The sequence below is a fragment of the Equus asinus genome, chromosome 2 (assembly GCF_041296235.1).
Source record: "Equus asinus isolate D_3611 breed Donkey chromosome 2, EquAss-T2T_v2, whole genome shotgun sequence".
Classification (NCBI taxonomy): domain Eukaryota; kingdom Metazoa; phylum Chordata; class Mammalia; order Perissodactyla; family Equidae; genus Equus; species Equus asinus.
The window spans coordinates 176,321,911-176,344,323 of NC_091791.1; the positions used below are offsets into that span (position 1 = coordinate 176,321,911).

Genomic DNA, 22,413 nt, shown 5'->3' on the forward strand with positions numbered 1-22,413 from the left:
TTTGTTCCTGAGCGCAAACCTCATGGTGCCCTGCATGGCAGCCAGTGTCCTCCTCCCCCCAGGCTGTGAGCATCTGTGATTGATAAACTGCTGTCCCTTGTTGTGTTGTGTCATGTCGTGTCGTGTCTTTGACCAATCCCATAACCCTAGGGCGGGAATCCCTCCCTCACTAATGGGGTGGATAGGAGGCAAGCAGAACAGGCATGGACCTGGTGTGGGGAAAACAGCTGCCAGAGGAAAATCCACACAAGACCAGGCCTCCGTGCCTTTGAGCTGGGACGCAGTGGGGACACGGCGGACTCGACAGGACGTGCTCCAACCTAAGCAGGCAGCCGCTATTCAGCACTAAGATTGTCATTGACAGGCAGGAATGAGGACCCAAAACTGCCAAAGAGACACTGGAAATGTGGATTTCATGTCCAAATGTCCCACTTTTTAAAGATCTTTCCTTCTTTCTTTTTCTCTTTCTTTCTCCCTTCCTTCCTTTCTTTCTCTTTCTTTCTTTCTCTTTCTCTTTTTCTTTCTTCCTTCCTTTCCTTCTTTCCTTCCTTCCTTCTTTCTTTCTTTTTTTAGCTCAAACAAAACCCATCTGGAGTGGTTTTGTATTCTTGTGGGGTGCCAGTTTATAACCTCTGTCCTAGAATTTAAGTCCAGTCCCTAGTACGCTATTCTGATCCCAACACTTACATAACATTCTGCCATTATGTCTTGTAATATCACGTGCTTTTCCTTCTAATACATCCTACTGACATTGCTGATTCATGTTAGGCTTACTGTACCCTTAAAATTCAAAATTTTAGCCATCTTGTCTCTAAGTCCCCATTATATATTAGGGTATTCTGTTTTTCCTCCCAGCACCACTCAACTGCACTGAACTGCATTCTGGCCACATTTCACATCCTTCAGTTACTAGGTCCATGTTGGATTCTAATAATATCCTTCCAGTCACTTCCCAACCCACTCAGCTTGTGCTATCCTCTCCGTTATATCATTCCAAACAATAACAAAAATACCAAGGTCCTAGCGCTAAATAAGACCTCTAAAATGCCTGTTATGTTCCTCCCAGATTGACATGACACAAATAATAACTTTCTTAATTACTGCCAGGAAATGTAATAAAGCAATTTTTTCCCCAGGATGTCATTTTTCAAAGGCTGGTAAATAGCAGTTTCAGAAGAATTAATAGCATTACTATGGGGAAAAACAAAAGTACTCTTTAACCATGCCACAACATTTTCATATGCTTGATGAATTTTAAAGCATATTTAAAAGATACATTTTTGAATCATATTTATTCATTTATTCAGTCAACAAATTTTTTTTTAAGGAAGATTAGCCCTGAGCTAACTGCTGCCAATCCTCCTCTTTTTGCTGAGGAAGACTGGCCCTGAGCTAACATCCATACCCATCTTCCTCTACTTTATATGTGGGACGCCTACCACAGCATGGCACGCTAGGCGGTGCCATGTCTACACCCGGGATCCGAACCAGTGAACCCCAGGCCACCGAAGTGGAACGTGTGAACTCAACCACTGCGCCACCAGGCCAGCCCAACAAACTTTTATTCATTGAGCACTCACATGTGCCAGTCACGATTTGAGACACTAGGAATATATTAGTGAACAAAACAGAATAAAATTCCCGCTCCAATTGAGTTTGGATTCCGTAACATTAGGTAGAATATAAAACCAACTATACCTGTTAATTACAGCTAGGTAAAAATACATAAGCTGATGGATGAAATCAGAAGAGAATATGCAAAAACTAAAATAGTAGGTGATATGTTAGAGAAAGGATAGATTATTTCTCTATTCAAGACAAAATTCATGAGCTCATAATGAAACAAAATAAAAATAAAAAATAGACAACTCATTGGTCACTTATGAAGGTTGCTAGTGTACCAACTCCTTATTCTGAAAATTGACAAATAAATAAAATGATCATTGCTTAGTCTGTTCAGGCTTCTATAACAAAATACCTCATGCTAGGTAGCTCATAAATGACAGAAATTTATTTCTCACAGTTCTACAGGCTAGAAGACAAATAAGGAATACAAACAAAACCAAATGTGTCACACACTTTCAACTTGACTATGAAACAAAGAATGCCAGGAATTTCAAATCACCTGAAAGCAGAGAAACAAAGCTTAAACTCCAACATAACTCCTACCATCAGTGCAAGCCTATGGACACAGACAGCAGTGGCACGGGATGCTTAAGACACTCTGTTAAAAAGAGGAGAAGACAGTTGAGAACTTAAGCAAAACACAAACAAAATTACCCCCAGGAAAAGAAAGTCCAACAGAAGTGCCAAACTACTGAACACAGGTCCGAGACTTGATAGTTCATGGCACCCGACAGACGAAAGCGACTTGAAAGTGAATAGGACCAGAAGAGGCAGAAGAGGAAATATTACTTCTGGGAGAGAAAGAGACAAAGAAAGAAGGGGTGTGGCCCCTAGGAAGGCGACAGTGAAAGGAAATAAGGAAGTAAAAGGTGAACATTATGGATGTTGCAGAAATAAAAGAAAAATAAGACATGCCAACCCCTCGGCCACCCACCACCACTACCATCACCATCTACTAGGGAAAAATGCACTTCACTAAAATGAGAGAAGAGAGTGCTCATGAATCGGAAACTGTCCAGGAAATGCCTTGGAATAGAAAACAAAATCAAACAAATTCCATATAAAGCTATCGCAGGAGAAAAAACAGAACGCATGAATCAAAACATTTCAACTGGTGAAGATTTTCCTTAAAATGCCAACCACAAACTGTAATAGACTCAAACTGATTTAAACAATGTCAAACAAACAGTTGGAAATATTAATAAGTCCAGAGTCAGAAACCTAAAAACAAACAACAGAAATAGACCCAGGAAGATCTATGCAAAGGGAGAAATGCAATGAGAGTAGACTGGATGGAAAAAATCAAAGAAAAAGAAAACTATCTCAGAAATGAATAAATCACAAGGGGCCCAGGGTCGAATGTTGAAACTGGAAATCTAATTTGAATGGAAATCTAATAAGAAACCATGAACATGAAAATAAGATAAAGAAAGAAGCAAAAACCATCAGAGAAAGTGGAAAGTGATTGAAATGGAAGGCAGGCAAAGAAGGTCTAACACATGTATAATCAGAATTATACGTAATTTCTGTCAGTTTTCCTGACAAAGAAAAACAAAACAGTGGAGCATAACTGATATTTAATACTATAATTCAAGGAAACTTTCTGGAAATAAGAGAAAACTTAAACATGTTGAAAGGGCCCATCACTTACCTGAGGATATCGAACTAAAATAATTAACACTAAGACATATCCTAATAAAACCATTCAAATTTAAAGGTTAAGAATATTCCTCAAAGCTCCCAGGCAAAAAAAAATATCAAATTCCTTATAGTAGTAAGAAAATTAGACTGGCATCAGGCTTCACACAAAGCAACACCTAAAGCAAGGGGCCCATATTTTCAAGAAATTGTAAGACAATAATTTTACACCATGATGTCCTTCAAGCATCAAATCTATATAAAAACAGTTTGGAACATGCAAGAACTCAGGAGATAGAGTATTCAAAAGTCGTTTTTGAAGAGTCTGCTAAAGCAGGAGTAGGCAGACAACTGCCTGTGACCTATTTTTGTATGGTCCATAGACAAGAATGTCTTACATTTTAAAGGGCTGTAAAATATGGAGAAGGGGGAGGAGAAAGAGGGAAGAGGAAAAGGGGAGGAAGTGGAGGGGGAGGAGGAGACGGGGGAGGAGGAGGAGGAAGAAGAGAAGGAGGAGGAGGCGAGGAAGGAGGGGGAAGAGGAGAGAAAGAAGTGGAGGAGGACACAGCAGCAAAGAGTGGATGTGGCCCACAAAGCCTAAAACATTCACTCTCTGGTCCTTTACAGGAGAAGTTTGCTGAGCCCTGACCTAGAGGATAAGCTTTATCCAAGCAAGAGACGAGTGCAGAAACATCAGTGAACACGTGGTGAGCATTTCACACATCTAATTGTAGAATTAAGAACAGAACAAAGGGAGGGACAGAGTTGGAAGAATAGTGTGTGAACATTCTATGTTCCGACAAAGTAGGAAGAATGCAACCCCCCAAAAAAGGAAACGGAACAGAGACAACAAGATCATCTAGTGCTGAGGCCGGCCTGGGGCCGAGTGGTTAAGTTCGCACGCTCTGCTTCGGTGGCCCAGGGTTTTGTCAGTTCAGATCCTGGTGTGGACATGGCACTGCTCATCAGGCCACGCTGAAGCAGCGTTCCACATGGCACAGCCAGAGGCACTCACAACTAGAGCACACAACCATCTACTGGGGGGCTTTGGGGAGAGGAATGAAAAAAAAGATTGGCAACAGTTGTTAGCTCAGGTGCCAATATTTAAAAAAAAATAATAATAATTGAGTGTTAAGAAGGTAACAGGTAGGAGTCAAAAGATACATTTAAAACGAAAGGCCAGCTAGAAGAAGTTAAGTAAGAGAAAAGGGATTAAGGGCATTATTAAAGGGATACATACAAAGATAACCACAAGAAAAACAATACGAATCTTCCTAAATACCAAAAGAAAAAAAATTAAAGGCAAAGACGACACACTACATAGAGAAATACAGTGAATATAATTATATCCAGTAATTATAACACAAAACAATATGCCAAAGTTGAGATGAAACATATCTGTATCGTAAGATATAGATGTCAATAATAATATATCATGTGTAGATATCAATATCAATAAATCATATCAATAAGTGTTAAAGGGCTTAGCTTACCCATTAAAAGAAAAAGAATTTTAGTTTATTTATTTATTATTTTTTTTGAGGAAGATTAGCCCTGAGCTAACTGCTGCCAATCCTGGATTATCCAGGTGGGCCCTGAATGCCATCACATGTGTGCTTACAAGAGCAAGGCATAGAGGGACAGACAGACATTAAAAGGAACAAGGGCATTTTGGAGAAAAGGCTTATTCCAGGAGTAGGGGGTAAAAAAACCACTAAGAAGTCAGAGTCAATGCCTTGCCCAAATCTTAAAACAAGTGGTTAGGGATTTACGATCTCTTCCTTGTTTTATTGAATATTTAATTTTTACTTCTGATGAACATTTTATGGACATTTTCAAGAAAACCAGCTTCAACTCAAACTTCTCTTTTCATGTCTATCAACAAAACAAGAACTCAGTGCAAACCATTCAGTAGCAGAATACACTAATATCTATCTAGGTTTGACAATAGCCAGCTTTTACTAGATTTAATCCTCCCAACAAACCTATAAGGTAAGTGCTACTACTAATCCTACTTTCTGACTCAGGACATGTAGGCACAGAGATACTGACTAATTTTCCCAAGATCACACAGCTAGTGGTGGTGGAGTCATATTGAGCCACAGCAGTTGGAACCCAGAACTCACTCCTGACCACCAGGTTATCCTGCCTTCCCACTCCCTATTTTGTCATCCAAACTAATTGTGCATTTCAAAAGCTGCTGGCCTTTCCCTTGCCCAATGTTGACACCATTTTCTTTCTCTCTTTTTATAGCCATCTCTGACAGGCCACGTAAATATTCGTCTAGGTCAAAGGCTCAAATCAGCTTCATAGGTTTGTAGTCTCTGTCTTCGATTTATGAGCAGTGTTCTACCTCTAGGCTGAAGACAGTGGATGAACGAGGCGACCAGCCTTCCCAGTTTGCCCCAGGCCGAGGGAGAAGGGGATGCCCGGGACACACGACTTTTGACTAAAATCAAGAAGTCCTGGGCAAACCAAGGCAAGTTGGTCATACTAATAAATTATGCTAAATTGCACCAAAGGCTGTGCACTAATGACGGTGCATGAAAAAAATACAAATTGTATAATTTCAGATGATTCTACATATGTGTCATAGGCTCTCATAGTTACATTTTAACCTGGCATTGTACCATATAAAGATAAACAGTAAGGGGCCGGCCAGGTGGCACAGCAGTTAAGTGCACACGTTCCGCTTCAGCAGCCCGGGGTTGGCCGGTTTGGATCCCAGTTGCGGACATGGCACCGCTTGGCACACCATGCTGTGGTAGGTGTCCCACATGTAAAGTAGAGGAAGATGGGCATGGATGTTAGCTCAGGGCCAGTCTTCCTCAGCAAAAAGAGAAGGATTGGTGGCAGATGTTAGCTCAGGGTTAATCTTCCTAAAAAAAAAAAAAACAGTAAAACTTACCCTAATAATTAACATTTTTAATTTTTCTTTAGAACATTAAATAGCAAATATAAAACACCCAGTCAAGGGAGAGACTGGGAAGAAAGGAAAAGCTTTAGTAACCATATGGTAGAGGAACCGCAGAATGCCCTGACCAGGTGATCAGAATGAATATGACCAATTAGAGGCAGGCAGACGCGATCCCAGGAGGAGGATATGACATCATTCCTGTCGGTGTTCTAACTGCGAGTGACCAACCTGAATCCAACCGTGAAAAATCAACCAACAAGCCTAAGTGAATAATATTTGCTAAAATGGCTGACAGGTCCTCTTCAAAATTGTCAGTGTCATGAAAGACAAACGCTAAGCACTGTGCTATAAAGGAGACCAAAAGACGTGACGACTAAATGCACTACGTCATCCTTGACTGGATTCAGTACCTAAGAGAGGGGTGGAAATATACTACAAAAAGGACATTATGGAACCACTGACACAGTTGGAGTGTGGACTAATAAAAAGTCCTGGATCAATGCTACGTTTCCTGAATTTGATAACTATACTGTAGCTATATAAGAGACTATCCTAACTCTTAGAAAATACACACTGACATATTAAGTCTGGCATATATATTTATATCTGCTGTTTATTTATATAGAGAGAGAATGAGAATGGAAATGGGGGAAAAGGTAAAAAATTGGTAAATCTGGATAAAGGTATAGGGTATTTCTCTGTACCATTCTTGAAAGTTTAAAATATTTCAAAATGAAAGCTTAAAAGTATGTATCCAATCACATCCTTTCCCTGCCCACACCCCTCTAAGGGTTTTCCGTCACATTTTTTGTTTTGTTTTGTTTTAGGAAGATGAGCCCTGAGCTAACATCTGCTGCCAATCCTCCTCCTCTTTTTGCTGAGGAAGAGTGGCCCTGAGCTAACATCCGTGCCCATCTTCCTCTACTTTATATGTGGGACGCCTGCCACAGCATGGCTTGCCAAGCGGTGCCGTGTCCGAACTGGGGATCCGAACCGGCGAACCCCGGTTGCCAAAGGGGAACGTGCGAACTTAACCACTGTGCCACCGGGCCAGCCCCTCCATCACATTTTAAGTTGAGTACAAAACCCTTGCCCTGATCCTTATGATCTACCCTCTGCCTCATTTCTGTTTCCCACCCATTTCCCCAGCTCACTGTGATGCAGCCCCACTAGCCTTCTTGCTATTTTTCTCACACATTGAACAAGTTCCACATTAGGGTCTTCGTAGCAGCTGCTCATTCCCTATATCGCTTTGCCTTGATCTTCACAAGGGGGACCACTTTGTCTTATTCAAGTATTGACTCACACATGCTTCTTCAGACCCCGAACCCAGTCACTTTCTATCTCTTCCCTCTATTTTATTTTTATTACGATATTTATCACTACCTCGTGTTTCATGTTAGTTTCATTATTGTCTCTTCTGCTAAAATGCAAGCTCTGTGAGACCTTCTTTGTCTGTTTACTGTATTTCCAACGCCTGGAACAGTGGAACATGGTGGGCACACTACAAAATGTTTGCTGAATGAATAGATGTTGCAATAAACATCCTTGTATATATATATCTTTGTGCATTTGTGTATGTTTTAGTGTAAATTCCTAGAAGTGAAATTCCTGGATCAAAGTACACATGTGAATTTTAAATTGCCAATATCCTTCCAAAAGGGCTGTACCAATCTACCTTCTTTCAGCAACATGTGAGTGTCTGATATTATCCACTTTTTTAAAATTTCAATATAGTTAGAAGAGCATTCAACTAATCATTCATTATGTTGTGTATTTGTTTCATGCAGTTTTCTGTACCTGTAATATATATTACAATAAAAACAGCTTTAAAAGATTTCAATATTATGGTAACAGAGAATGTGTTTGGAGAAATTCAGAAACAAAAGTAAAAGCCAGAGTGATTATTGGATACAATAAGTATCCAATGTGATTCTTACATAAACAAATGTATTCCTGCAATTTTTTGACCTTGCTGGAGAGAGTGTTGAGTGATAGAGAACTAGAAAATATATGAAGTGTCCTAGAATTGCTTACACTTAACCTAAAACTAGCAAGATCTTAATGTACACTTTCTAACAAAAGCTTTAAGGGAAACTCCTTTTAAAAATTTTTAATTGTTTTAATATATCTTTCTTATGGATCTTATGACTTTGTAATAACCTTTTCTGAAATTAATGTAAGAGCATATTAATTGGCGAACTTAAAATGCTTAATTTCTAAGGACTGAAGCACTATAACTTTGTTGCAATGACTTCTATAGTATTAACAATTCAACAATATTACAACATAACTTTAAGAACCCCAAATATCAGCGAGGCTAAAACTCAGAAGAGGATATATTCACTTCAAGTGAAAGACAGAATGAGAATCTCGATACCTCGGGGTCTAATTACTCTTCAACTAGACAAAGAACATCTGCCTTGCTCCACAGCGAAGTCAAGCTTGCCCTTCTTTTTGTTTTGTTCGTTTTAGGTTCTGTATTTGATTAATTTCATGGCCACGACTGATGTTTGCAAAAAAATATAATGGATATTTGAACTCAACGAGCTCTCTTTAATTTTCCGCAGTTCTTATAAAATCTTCAAAAAGAAAGCAATAATCAGATTGACACCCCTGTGAATGCTCAGTGAAATGAAAAATAAAAGGTTTGCAAGAGGGAGACCCGTGAGGGAAACAAATTCAACATCTGGTACCAAGGCTTAGGCTGCAGGACTCGGTCCTGAAAGTCAGGCAGACCTGAGCCACAGGAGTCCTCCAGGGTCCATGGCAGAATCACAAATCAGGAATTCAAGGATCACTTATGAATATCATTTCTCAGTGCGTTGGCAGTACCAGGACTCCAAGAAATAAGTTCAAAAAAGTTCTTCAGCTGATAGACCTGAATGGGTCCCTCCCGCAGCTGCTCACAATTGCTGAACATGTGAAACAACCCAAGTTTCTTAAACCAACATTTTTCCTGTCTATATTTATACATATACATACACATAAACATGTCACGGATAATGGTTTAGGACAGGTACACCTTCATTGTTATAAATTATCATTTTATTTACTGATGGTTTACCATGCACCACATTCTATATTAAGGGCTTTACGTACTTCCTATTTAAGCCGCCAAAACTCTGCTGTGTAAGAATTATTTTCCCCATTTTACAGTCAAGAAGCCAAAGCTGAGAGACAACATGGCTTGCTCAAGTTCCCACGGATAAGAAGTAGTGGATCCGGACTCCTTACCCAGCACTCCAGGTTAGCTGTTCTACCCACACTGAAGCAACAATGAATAAAATGATAATTTGTAACCCATTCACTGAGTTTTAAATTTTGAACTATATTTTCCATTTCCAGAAATTCCCTGTTATTTTCAAGCCTACCTTTTTATTCCTGATAGTCTTTTGTTGCTTACTCATCTTTGCAACTGCGTCCATTATTTCTTTAAATATTTTTAACATAGCTGCCCTATATTCTGTAACTGATGATTCTGACAACTGAAGTCTATAGGGGTCTAAATCTGCTGTTGATTTTTTCTGCTGACTCTCATTCATAATGGCTTGCCTTCCCAGGTGCAGAGTGATCTTTGACTGTGAAATGATTGCTTAATCTGCAAACTGAATTGTTGAAGATTTCCTCCAGAAACAATTGCTTCTGCCTCTGCTCCCACTAGACGTCCCAGACTCAGTTCCTCACCTGGCCACCAGGCCACAGCCCAGCACCTTGGGAGCAGCGTGGCTACTGATGTCTGCTCTCAGGGCAATCTTGCCTCATGATTTCATTGCCCCCTGATCTACTGGTTCTTGTATTTCTATGCAGAGGGTCCTTGGAGACTTTTCTTATGCGACCAGAGATGCCTCAAAGAGTGTGTGCTAGAGAGCCACACTGCCAGAAGCAGAAATCTGACTGTGGTGGTGTGTACTGTGTTCACTTGGTTAAGCTGGAACTGTTTCCCCAAATCCTCTCCTTCTGCAGTTGTGGCTGTGAGTTGACCAAGAGCAACCTGTGTGAGATACAGAATTTTCCTACTATTTTCTGAAACTTGTAGTCACACGTGGTGACAAAAATATACAAAGGTGTCCTACAGGATCAAGTTAGTCCTTGCTTTCCTCTGTTCCACATCCAGCTCTTCTTCCCAAACACTGACCTGTTGACCAACAGCAGCCTCACACCTGTGACCAGACACATAGGTAGTAGCCAAACAGCTTCCCACAACCTGCCCATGAGGTTCCCCATCACTGGACGTGCTTGGTTTCTCTGACGCCTGGCTGGTGACCTCTTCTCCAATCATCTGATTCCCCTCCTGGACTTTCACTTCCCCAGCTCCTTCTCAACTGTGTCAGATCTAAGTCCTAGAAAAATCCCTTATCCCATAGCACTCACAATGTCTCTTCTCTTCAGCCTGAACTCTGCCTATGCCCCCATGGCTTTTTTATTAGCTTAATCAATCATTAAAAAGGAGCCCAGAATGTCTATATGAAGCTCTTATTCAACCAACAAACCTTTGCTGTGCCCCTTCTATATGCTGGTTACTGTCCCAGTCTCTGAGGACGTAAAAAAAAATTGCTTTCAGGGAAAGACAAGTACATAAGAATCACAATGTTATGAGGTAAATTAATTGATAGAACTCTGCACAGACCCAGAAGAGGGCCATCAATCCAGTTCAGTTTGCCAGAGAGGACTTTCAAATGAAGCAACCCTTGAATGGAATCTTAAAATAAGTCTCTCAAACTTGAGAAATGTAGGGCTTCTTCTTTAGAAGGGTTTGGTCTGTTTGTGAGCTGTGTATTGACAATTCTTTGTCGCTTTTCTCTATCCTAACTCAAAATATCCTGTGCTGTAGCAGCCGGAGCTATATTTAGTTTGCAAGGAGTGATTTCATTTTACCAAAAACAATACCATTTGTCATATAAAATTAAAGTTGTTAATTTAGAATTAACTGGTTTTATAGTTCCTTATGTTAAATTTGTAAATATGTTTGGGTTGTATAAGACTAATAAAAGAAATGTATGCCTAATTTACATATATACATATTTAAGTAACATTATCATATAATTAATTCAAGTCAGCACCAGATGCTGTAAGAATGTTTGTCTCTTTAAGGGAAATCTTCACGTCGCTCAGACTTGAGAACGAGGTAGAGTCATCCTTAACTGCTTCTTCTCCCTCGCCATCCTGACCCTCCTCCCCTAAGAGACGCTCACCAAGTCATGCTGATACAACATCGCGAACATTTGTTCTTCTCTTCTCTGTCTTCCCTACCTCTGCCTTATCTGAGTCCCTTCAATGGTTTGTCATCACAGGATCTACAGGATCAGATGCAAGCTCCTTCATACGGGGTCTCTGCAGTGTGTTCTGACCTTCATGCGGTACAAGTGTGTCGTTACATATCAACCTGCTGCTGCTCTTTTCTTGTATGTGCATGAGATTTACCACAAATGTGTGACCCTAACACAACCATTATAAACACAGATGCACACGTGAGCACTGAAATACGACGGCAGAACTTAGTGATAAGGTTAACAGCCTGACAACCTAGAATATGTTTACATTACTTTTAAAAATTATCATCAAAATAAAAAACAAAAAATTTAAATTCTCACATGTAACTCATGAACAGCCCCATCTCCCCCGTTGAGTAAAGCTCAAGCAAATATATGGCACCGTAGCTCTCCACCCAGGCGACACCCATGAATAAGGGATCCTTAGTGAAAAGTTAAAGAGTTTTCATAGCCAACAATACTGTCTACTAAGACAATTATTAGGGATGATTTAACCCAAAAATAAGAGTTAACTCAAGAAACTGCATAGGATAACACTGCTGGTGGGAGAGCAGACCGGCGCAGCCGCCATGGAAAACAGTACAGAGAATCCCCAAAAAACTAAAGACAGAAATACCATACGACCCAGCCATCCCACTACTGGGTATCTACCCAAACAACCTGGAATCAACAACCCAAAGTAACATATGCAGCCTCCTATCGTCATCGCAGCACTATTCACAATAGCCAAGACATGGAAACAATCCAAGTGCCCTTTGACCAATGATTGGACAAAGAAGATGTGGTATACACATACAATGGAATACTACTCAGCCATAAAAAAGACAAAATCATCCCATTTGTAACAACATGGAAGGACCCGGAGGGAATTATGCTAAGCAAAATAAGCCAGACTGAGAAAGACAAACACCGTATGATTTCACTCATACATGGAATATAAACAAACACATGGACAAAAAGAACAATTCAGTAGTTACCAGGGGAAGGGGGGTGAGGGGTGGGCACAGGGGGTGAAGGGGAGTACATTTATGGTGACGGACAAGAAATAATGTACAACTGAAATTTCACAATGATGTAAACTATTATAAACCCCAAAAAATAAAAAAAGAGAGAAACCCTATAGGGTAAAGGGGAGTTATTATTAAAACAGAGTGAGATGTTATTAATTTTACAGAGTCTTGACAATTATTATAAAGAGTTCTAATAACTCAGACAAAGCATTCAAATGTTCTGCCTTTCCCCATTCTCTTCCATAATTCCTCAACTTGTTAGCCTAAAAAATTGCTTTCGAATACCATTGTTATTTCCACATGCTGCTGATAGAAACTAGTCCTGCTGATCATTCACGTGACCTGCTTCTTTAAAGGAAAATACTAAATCTATTGGTGGGCTGATAATTTTGGAATGAGATAAGTTGTTGAACAAGATAGATTCATTCGTTCACTCATTTATCAAGTATTTGTCACGCATGCCAGAAACCATTTGGCACTGGGGACCCAGAATTGAACAAGATGAAGTCCCTGCCCTCAGAGCATGCACATTAAATAGTGACAGATAGTTTAATAAACAAGTAAATGGTGTAAGTTCTGATATAAGTACTATGGAAAAAACAAGCCAGAGGAAAGAAAGGGAGCCCCTGGAAGTGGCTATTTTTGGTAATCATCCCCAGGGATTTTCAGATAGAGAACTTTTCCTCTTTGCATCCAGGAGTCTATACTAAAAATTTATGGCTTCCTCTCCTAACTTCTACCCAGATGTTACGAAATGGAGGCTCAAGCTTAATAGCTGACTTATTTGTTCCCCTTTAGATCACACAGGAATGGTTGGCAAATATTTCTTTTCCATCGGGTTACTGAAAACAAAAGTAATAATTCCAACCAGCTGTTATTTAAACAGAAGGAGACTCAAAGACTCTTTTGTTTTATTAGTTACTAAAAAGCTTCTCATTACAACAGGTCTACTACGCCGATCAAAGAAAACATGGTCTGAGTGATGAGAGTCCATCTCACTGAGTTCAACGGTGGTTGAGACTTGGCAGTCCAGCTTGCAGGACTGATCAAAACTCGTCTGAGTGGGATGACATATTCAGGTCTAACATCTCTGACCCTAGCAATGCCAGGTCGTACCAGAAAATTGACAAATTCCCAAGGTGTAGTTGATGCCACACGGTCAACATCGTCTCCTAAAATTCCTCCAGAGGAATGTTCCAAGGTTCTGGCAGCTTATGAACTGACCAGAGTTCCTCTAACTTATAGCATCGTACTTCCTGGCAACCCTTAGTAAGAGTAGGCATTTTAAGGACTACTCAGGGGCTAATCAAGAAATCCAGTCAGAAGACTGGGACTAATACCTAAGAAACTTATTTCTAAAGCGGTGTTTCTCCAAGTGTGATCCCCAGACCAGCAGCATCAGCAGCATCTGAGAACTCGTTAGAAATGCAAATTATAGGACCCTGCCTCATACATACTGAATCAGAAATTATGAGGGTGAGGCCTAGCAATCTGCATTTAATAAGACTTCCAGGTAACTCGGATGCACACTAGTCTAAGAACCACTGATCAAGGGCATCCTGAAAAGATATTGCAAGTGTTACAAAGAAACAGCATGGTAGCAAACAATTTGGTAGACAGTACACCTAAAAATTCCAACAATATGACAAGCCGATGGAAAAAGTAAATTAGACCCTTGTTTGTTCATTTGTTTTTTTGTTCCTGTTCCAAGAATTGGGTACTGGCAACATATGGAACCGTTTAGTTCTCTGGTCTAAGTAGCTGGCCAGAGTCTGGGTCCAGATCTGGACAGAAGGCAGGGCTGTTGCAGAGGCTAGAGAAGTGACCACAAAAAAAAGTTCCAGAACACCAGCAGATTTTAATATTTTATGGTAGAATTGGCCATTCTCCTGCTCCACCCAGACTATGGCACATTGAAAACATAGCCAGCTGCTTTAGGCACGGTCCCACCCCGCCTGTAAATTATCTTTTTGCCCCCCAAATACGGCACGTATTTAAAAAGACGTCATTGCAGTTTATGGATCTGTGTTTTTTGCAAATGCAAGGGCCATTAACTGCATTCACAGCTGTGGCCTTCCCCATCCTAGAACTCATTAGGATGCCTGTAAGTAAGACTGTCTCTGTGAGAACCAAGGAGAAAAGTCTCCTTTTGTCCCTCTTTATCTTTACCTAGAGGCTTCCATGAGCTCTCAGACTCCAGCAAGCAGGAAACCTGGTCCCTCGGTATTTTGTCAATAACAATAGGAAACAAAAAGTAACAAAAAGGGCCAACCTGGTGGCATAGCAGTTAAGTTTGCACACTCCACTTCGGCACCTGGGGGGTTCACAGGTTTGGATTCCAGGCGTGGACCTACGCACCGCTCATCAAGTCATGCTGTGGCAGGCGTTACAGGCAAGTACAGATGTTAGCTCAAAGCCAATCTTCCTCAGCAAAAGGAATCTTCTGCGAAAAAAAAAAGTAACAAACAAAACTAAGAAATTACAGCCTCCAAGATAACTGTCATTACTAACTAAAAGAGAACAGATGATACACTTGGTAGAGAAATACAGAACCTACAATCAAATATACCTATGGCCCTGATTTCAGGAGCCCAGACTCAGCTAAAAGAAAAGTCCCTTTCTAAGCTAATTCCAAAGATTAATGAAGGATTGGATTCTACAGTCTTAGGCATCTGTGTATTCAAAGGTCAGACAAAATGTAAAGACAGTGACATTCACCTTTGGTGCCCCACGCCCACCCCCACTTCTTTCTGTAACCCTCTCCACCTCTTCACTACCCACATTCAATCAGTCAGACTACTCCACCTTTGCAACATCTCACTCATCACCTTGACCCAAATGTCTGAGGCTGTGTAAAAACAGCCTTGTCAGATTTCATAAATGTGCGGTGACGACTCAAACTGAAAAGAGACATTCTCTCATAAGGGAAACAGAGCTTGTCAAAGAAATTCACATTAAAATTGGGTAGCTCTCAAATTATAGTTTGGAGAGCTTTATTTTTAGAGATAAGTTTTATATTTTGTACTGTTTCTCAAAAACCAAATTTTACTAAATGGTACTTCATTTTAAAAACTAGGACTAGTATTTTACTATTATGAATTCATTAAAATTTATATTTGTTAATAACTAAGACAATTTCTATTTTTAAAAAATTTTTAGACTCTATTCCATTTACTCTTGAAATTGAATAACAGTTCATTTTTTACCCCGTAAAACACTTCATTCTTTTGCCATGTCTGAAAAACCAATTTATATGTCTTTTACGTTCAAATACCAGTCACTTAACAGTTGGCAAAACTGGGTGCCTGCCTTCACGCTGCCCTCAGTAAGGTCAGCATTCTCAACATTGCTCTCAACAGTGTTTAAATACGTATCTCTGGACAGTCTGCTCGTAGGAGTCAAGTTCCCAAGTTTCCTTTGAACTCTTCCTTTTTTCTCTTTCTGTTTCTCCCTGAAAACAAAAGGTCTAAGGAAAATAAACTAAGGCTGAAAATATTTAGGGGGTGTGATTCAGAGAATTTCCATCCTGGACTCCTATTTGAAGGAAAGCGTGAGATTCGGGACTTTCTTTTACTGGTTTGGGTTCCCCCTTGCCAACTGTGGAAGGTCCCCTTGGCGTTCTCTTCTCTACCATCTTACTGGCGGCCAGTCACACCGCTCTGTGTGGTAACCTCTGGGCTACAGGATGAGGAGAGCGATCAGGTTATGAAGATAGGTGGGACAGCATCCTCCCAACAGTCCTGCCAGGAAAAGCAGACAGCAACACAACCCGCGTGGACTCTCCCTTTCCCTCCCTTACATCCTCAGATAATGTTTACAGGGAAGGAGTAAAACTCCTTGGACAGAAATAAGTTGATGTGCCCTGTTCTAGAAGGGGAGGCATTTCCAAGACCTACTCAGAGCAAAGCCCTCCCAGCAGTGGGGCAGCCCAGCCTGGAGCGGGGGAGGGGGGGGCGGGGGAGAGATGTAAGTGACTGGTAGTTTTCTGGCAGACAACATGAGGCCTCCTCAGAGTGGCCCAGTCATGTTGAGCCCCTTTCTGTGGTTAAAAAGGAAGTCAGCAAGGCTTTCTGGGAAGGAAAGACTCCTTATAGAGAAAAGAGAGGAAGCTGCAAAGACAATAAGAAAGAAAAAAGACCTGGGAGTGAAAGTTCAGGAGACTTGGAAGGAAGAAGTATAAAACTTAGACTATGAAAGAATAGAAAGGAAAACTGTATACAAGATATAGTATAACCATGACTTCTTCAAAGACAAGGCTAAAGGAGGACGGCCCTGGGTTCACTGGTTCGGATCCCGGGTGTGGACCTACACACTGCTTATCAAGCCATGCTGTGGTAGGCGTCCCACATATAATCTACAGGAAAATGGGCACGGATGTTAGCTCAGGGCCAATCTTCCTCAGCAAAAAGAGGAGGGTTGGTGGTGGATGTTAGCTCAGGGATCTTCCCCCCAAGAAAAAAAAAGATAAGGCTAAAAATGAATGATTATGACAGATCACTAAAATGAAACATTTTCTGAGTAAATATTTTTGGTCTGCTAGGTCACAGTCAGCTTTCATATTATGCATCAAAACAGACAGTCTTTTCCAAGTTTAAAAAAAAAAATCACAGCTATTTTGTAAACAAAACATTAAGCCAACATGAACCTGAGTATCTGAAGGGCAGACTTGAGACCAAGCTTTGACGATTGATTCCAAATCCATCTGTTATGATTAATTAAGGTGATGTCAACAATGTAACTGAAATTTCTTATATAATAGTTAACTCTAGATTATTCCCCTTTTGATTGTTCCAGTTGTAAAAACCTTCCATCCAAGATAATGGGAGAGGGCGAAGAAACCCAGAGCTAAATAACCATTCAGGTAGACTACTTCAATAGCTTTGGATAAAAATGCAGGAAGAGAAAAAAAACCAGATGGTGGGGAAAAGGAACCGACACTGCTGTGGATCAGACATTTAGAGGCACGTCGTCTGCATTAGTTCTCGTGGTAGATAATTTTATCCTAAGTTTAGTGAAATGGAAACTGATTCACAGAGAAATTAAGTAATATGTCCGAGACCATTAATGAGAGTAGTAGCCAAGATTTGAATCCAGCTCTCTCAAGATTCCAGAGTTCGAATGACCAGAGCTCCTGAGCTCGCCCCAACCCACCTCTCTCAGCTTCTCTGCCCCTCCCCTCACTCACATTCCCCAGCTGCAGTTACTGCTCAAGTTCGTTCCTTCATCAGGACAACGAACCCACTTTTTCTCTTGCTTAGAAAACTCATTCCCGCATTACCTATCCAGCTCTTCCTCGTTGTCCAGTTCTCATCATAAACATCACTTCCTTCGACAGTGGTACCCCAACCCCAAATATGATCCCCAGGATAGGTCTTCATAGCACTCAAGTCTTTTCCATTTCATGGAAACATCCGTCATGTTCCGTAATTACACATTTAATTGTGTTTCCTCCTTTGATTCTACCTTTCCCACTAAACTACCAGCTTCAGCAGCGTAGAGATTACATCTATTTGCTCTTTACTCGCTATCCAGGACCTGGCACAGTGCCCAACACACAGAATGTATCCAACAAATGCATTTTAATGAATGAAATAGTGAGATACGGAAATTGTCTAAAAATACGCATAATCTAAGATGCCCCCAATTCTATTCTATCTAATAAGGTTAAGTTAGCCAAGAGCATTTAGAATTTATGGTGGTGGAGGACTTCTTCAGGCCTTTACTGGTATGCCAATACAGGATATTAGGAACGAGAAAAGAGACTGTTACCCACTTTACCAAAAACTCACTAATCAAGATACACATGAGAAAGCCATGGAAAACTTATGGTCCTGAAGCCCTTGCCTTGCTGGGAATCCAGAATTGTCCTGGAGATTGACAGTGACTCCCTTGACAAAGAAGCCACGGCTTCTCCTCATTAGTGTCACAGTCATCACAGCGTGTCTGCTCTGGGTTACCAAAGACGGTCTGATTAAACCATGTGCCTGGTCTCATTACCAACTCTTCAACATTAATTACTGCAAACTAATCCAGGCTTAATCCATTCAGGTTTTATACTTAAAGGCACAAGTCTGGCCTTCTAACGACATTCCTGATTTTTATTCAGGGCTTCACTTACAGCACAATTTGCTTAGGTAATTTCCTGTGGGTGAAAAGCAAATGCACTTTAATTAAGCGAAGATTGAACAGCAAGTCAAAATACGTCCATTTTCATTCTGTACTGTTTAACACCTAGCTATGTGCGCCTGGAGGCCAAATCATTTTAACCCCTCTGACTTAACTATCTTAACTTTCCCATCGGCAAAATTATAATCATCACTCTGACAGACTTACAGCTAGTCTGAAGGCTTGTAAACTTCTCAGAGACCTCTGGCTGACTGACCTTTCTCTAATTCTGCAGCTCTAAGATCAAAAAAGGTCCTAGACCAGATTGCTAGCCTGGGGAGAATGAAGATGTTAAAAGGGAGTGTGTTGATGCCGTGTGCACCGTATTATATCAGTCTCTTTGATCATATTGTGTAACACCAAGACTGAGGATCTGATCATAAAGATGCAGCTGAGCTGGGGTTGGGGGGAGGGGTGGTTCTGCCCATTGGTCGGTGAAACTTCCTACAAGTACCAATGTGATCCTCACTCACTCAGACTTAATCATATACAAGGATACGGAGGACCTTGTGTCTGCCATTGGAGAACATTGTTGATCTCTCTTCTGTGTATCCCACTAGCATCTTCTTCCATCTGTATCCTTTAGATAAACACATCTTGACTCATTCCCCAGGGAGTATCCATGTCTGGCCTCAACCCACTGTTGATACTTGTCAACTTGATGGTAGTGCAGGTTCAAATGTGCTTTGGGAAAATAAAAGTATTTCCCAAATACAGTTATTATCAACAACTGCCTACAAAGCTGAATTTTTTGAGACCTAATTTCTTTTCTATAAAAAATAGATGTGAGGCCGGCCCAGTGGCGCAGCAGTTAAGTTCACACACTCCACTTTGGTGGCCTGGGGTTCACCAGTTTGGATCCTGGGCATAGACCTACACACCACTTATCAAGCCATGCTGAGGCAGGAGTCTCACGTATAAAATAGAGGAAGATGGGCACGGATGTTAGCTCAGGGCCAATCTTCCTCAGCAAAAAGAGGAAGATTGGTGGCAGATGTTAGCTCAGGGCTAATCTTCCTTAAAAAAAAAAAGATGCAATATGGTATTTGCAATAGGCTTGAATTCAGAATTTGCTGCTGCTATAGGCTTTGTGTCTTTAAAGAAATTACAGTATCTCAGAACTTGAGCTTCTTCATCTGAAAATAGTACGATAACAGTAGTACCTATCCCGTAACATTAATAGTAGGGAGGGCAAGGGATAACATGGGAAGTACCTCGTGCTGTGCCAGCACACTGAAGGTGCTAACTCAGTATTTGAATCTGAAATCAGGAACCCAAAATTTGAGGGAAGTGAATGAATTTAAAAGCTCTGTACCTACCAGAATATTTTATGATGAAAATAACAGAAAACTGGACTCAAACTGGCTTAAATAATAGTGGGAATTCATTGGCACCTGGAACTGAAAAGTCTATGGGAAACGGAAGCAGCAGGCATTGTTCACTTCAGGTCCAGCTCGACTCCCCTGCAGTTCTGCTGGCTCTGCCCTTCTCCACGCGGTACCTCTCCCTCAGGCCGGCTTCCCCCATAATTGCAAGATGCTACACACTTTCTCCTTCACATCCAGGGAAGAGAGAACGTAACTTTTCACAATGAACAAGAGTTATCAACTTTGGAGACCCTTGAACTGGGCCTTGTGGCCAAGTGAATGCCATGCAGTGGAATGTGGAACTGGGGAGAGGCTGAGAGGGGAGGCATTATGCAAGGGGCAAGGGTGAAATGAAAGTCACAAAGGCAGACATACTGTACACCATAGTCACACAATAAATGCTTAGTGGGTGGCAATGCATCCAAAAGTCTTTTTTTACAGGAGAATAAAATATCTATAATGAAACATTGAATTCCGAGGTTTCTAGGATCCCAATAAGCCCAGATGGTAGGGAGCAGGAGTGGGGAAGGAGCTGTCAGGGACTCTCTGAACCGCCCAACAGAAATCTCAAGGTGTGGGTCCTGTTCAGGAGGGAAGTCTACTGGCTCCCAGAGGCACCTGGACGTTTGAGCACCACCATCTTCAAGGCTGCTCTGAAGCCCGCAGAGGTGAGAATCATGGCATAGTCCTTATCTCTGATTCCTGCAGATCTGGCACCAACTGGAGAAGCAGAAGAAAAACTTCCCTGTGCTGGGGAAGTTGTAAATGATGGAAGTTCCCCCCCTTCCTTTTCCACAGAAAATCTATAAACATTCCATCAGTACCACTAGAAAGGCGGAAACACTGACACAGATGCCTTCTCTACTTAGAGAGCAAAAGCCCCAGGACAAACTTTTAAAGATGATTTCCTTTTGCCTAAATAAAGCATTTGATGGGGTCTTGGGGCTCATTTGATTGTAAGGAAGCGAAATCCACTCAAGGAACACAAGCAACAAGGGAATTTATTGGATGAATACCAAGTATCTCCCAGCCGGGAGGCACCACTGGCCTCCAAAGGGACTGGATTCCCCTGACCAGGAAAATGCCCAATGACTCTAGTCTTCTCTCTGTCACAACCAGCTTTCCCTGCTTCAGTTGTCCACAGGTCAGCCTTGGCTTTACAGATTCCTTGTTCAAGAGCCACCACTACAACGCTAAGTAGTTCCTATAAGCCAATTTCAAGTTTCTGGGAAAAAGAGCCCACTGTTATATCCAGAGTCGGATGTCTGGCCTTGGCCAATCAGCTATGGCTGGGGAGGGCGGGGTCATCAGGTTAGGTCTGCTGCATACTGGAAGGGGCTATATCAGCAGACTGAGCAGGGGCGAGCAGGAAGGGCAAGGGACCCACATGCGTATATTAGACACGTCAGTCCTTTTGTCGTCCATCAAAGTATGATCACTGTTACATGATTTCATAAAAACATCGGGAAAATAGAAACCAGTAGAGGAACAGGGACTGAGTCCAGATAACTAATCTCAGGGTGGCCTCATTCTAACTTTTTATGTGTCCTATATACAGCACAATTTCTTAGTGCTGCATTTTTTTCACTTGCCAAATAAAGATAATTATATTTGTCCTTGTAACTCACAGGATTATAGAAAGGATAAAGAAAAAATAGATATGCAAGCATTTTAAAACAATAAATGATGTCATTTACACCCTGCACACTATAAAGCATCTCTCTGGATTCTAACTCAAACCCCACGGTTTCTATGGAAAAACGTATGCGTTCAAGGATCATTTGTCAAAATAGCCATTTTGGGTTAATTCGCCTAGGAGGACACAGATCTCATATCCACCACATACTGTGTGGTGGGATGTTTTACAGGTTACACAGTTACACAGCACATACACGGGAGCCACAACAGAGGAGAGCTACAAAGATTACGGAAAGGCGGGAAAGTAAAAACAAACAAAAACTAAATATAACAAAGTAAAAACAAGAAAAACCCTCACCCCTGAGAAAATAAAAATTGGTAGGTTAATAACAGTCTGCAGTGATATGTACTCATTCCAAGTCCATTGATGACAGAAAGAATGGAAATAGGCTGCAACTGAGGGGTTTGGATTAGAGATAAGAGAGAAATTCCTGGGAATGAGGCTGCTCATTCCCCACTCACAAAGTGTTCGTTCATCCCCTCCTCTGCAGTGGATGACGCCTTCTTTGACGGCAGGATTGTGTGTCTTCATCTTTATTTCCCCAGTGTCGGGCACGGTGGCTGCCCCTTGGGGCATTCAGTTAATATTGTCGCGGACGTGAATGTTCAGAGACTAAGAAGGCAGCAATAGACAGAGCCATCCTTGTCCCTTCTGTGAGCAAGAAACCAGTTCCTTGACACCATGCAGGAGAAGGGGGACATCTCATTTACCTTCTCCC

At 41.2% G+C, this 22,413-nt stretch overlaps 1 long non-coding RNA gene across 3 annotated transcripts in view; it reads right to left on the reverse strand.

The window, feature by feature from the left end:
* Positions 1-22,413, reverse strand: part of LOC139044550 (uncharacterized) — a 106,376-nt gene that overhangs the window by 73,696 nt on the left and 10,267 nt on the right. For all 3 annotated transcript variants that reach the window (XR_011501538.1, XR_011501540.1, XR_011501539.1), the window contains exon 3: positions 14,737-14,907. This is a non-coding gene — a long non-coding RNA (uncharacterized lncRNA). The remainder of the gene's footprint in view (positions 1-14,736; positions 14,908-22,413) is intronic.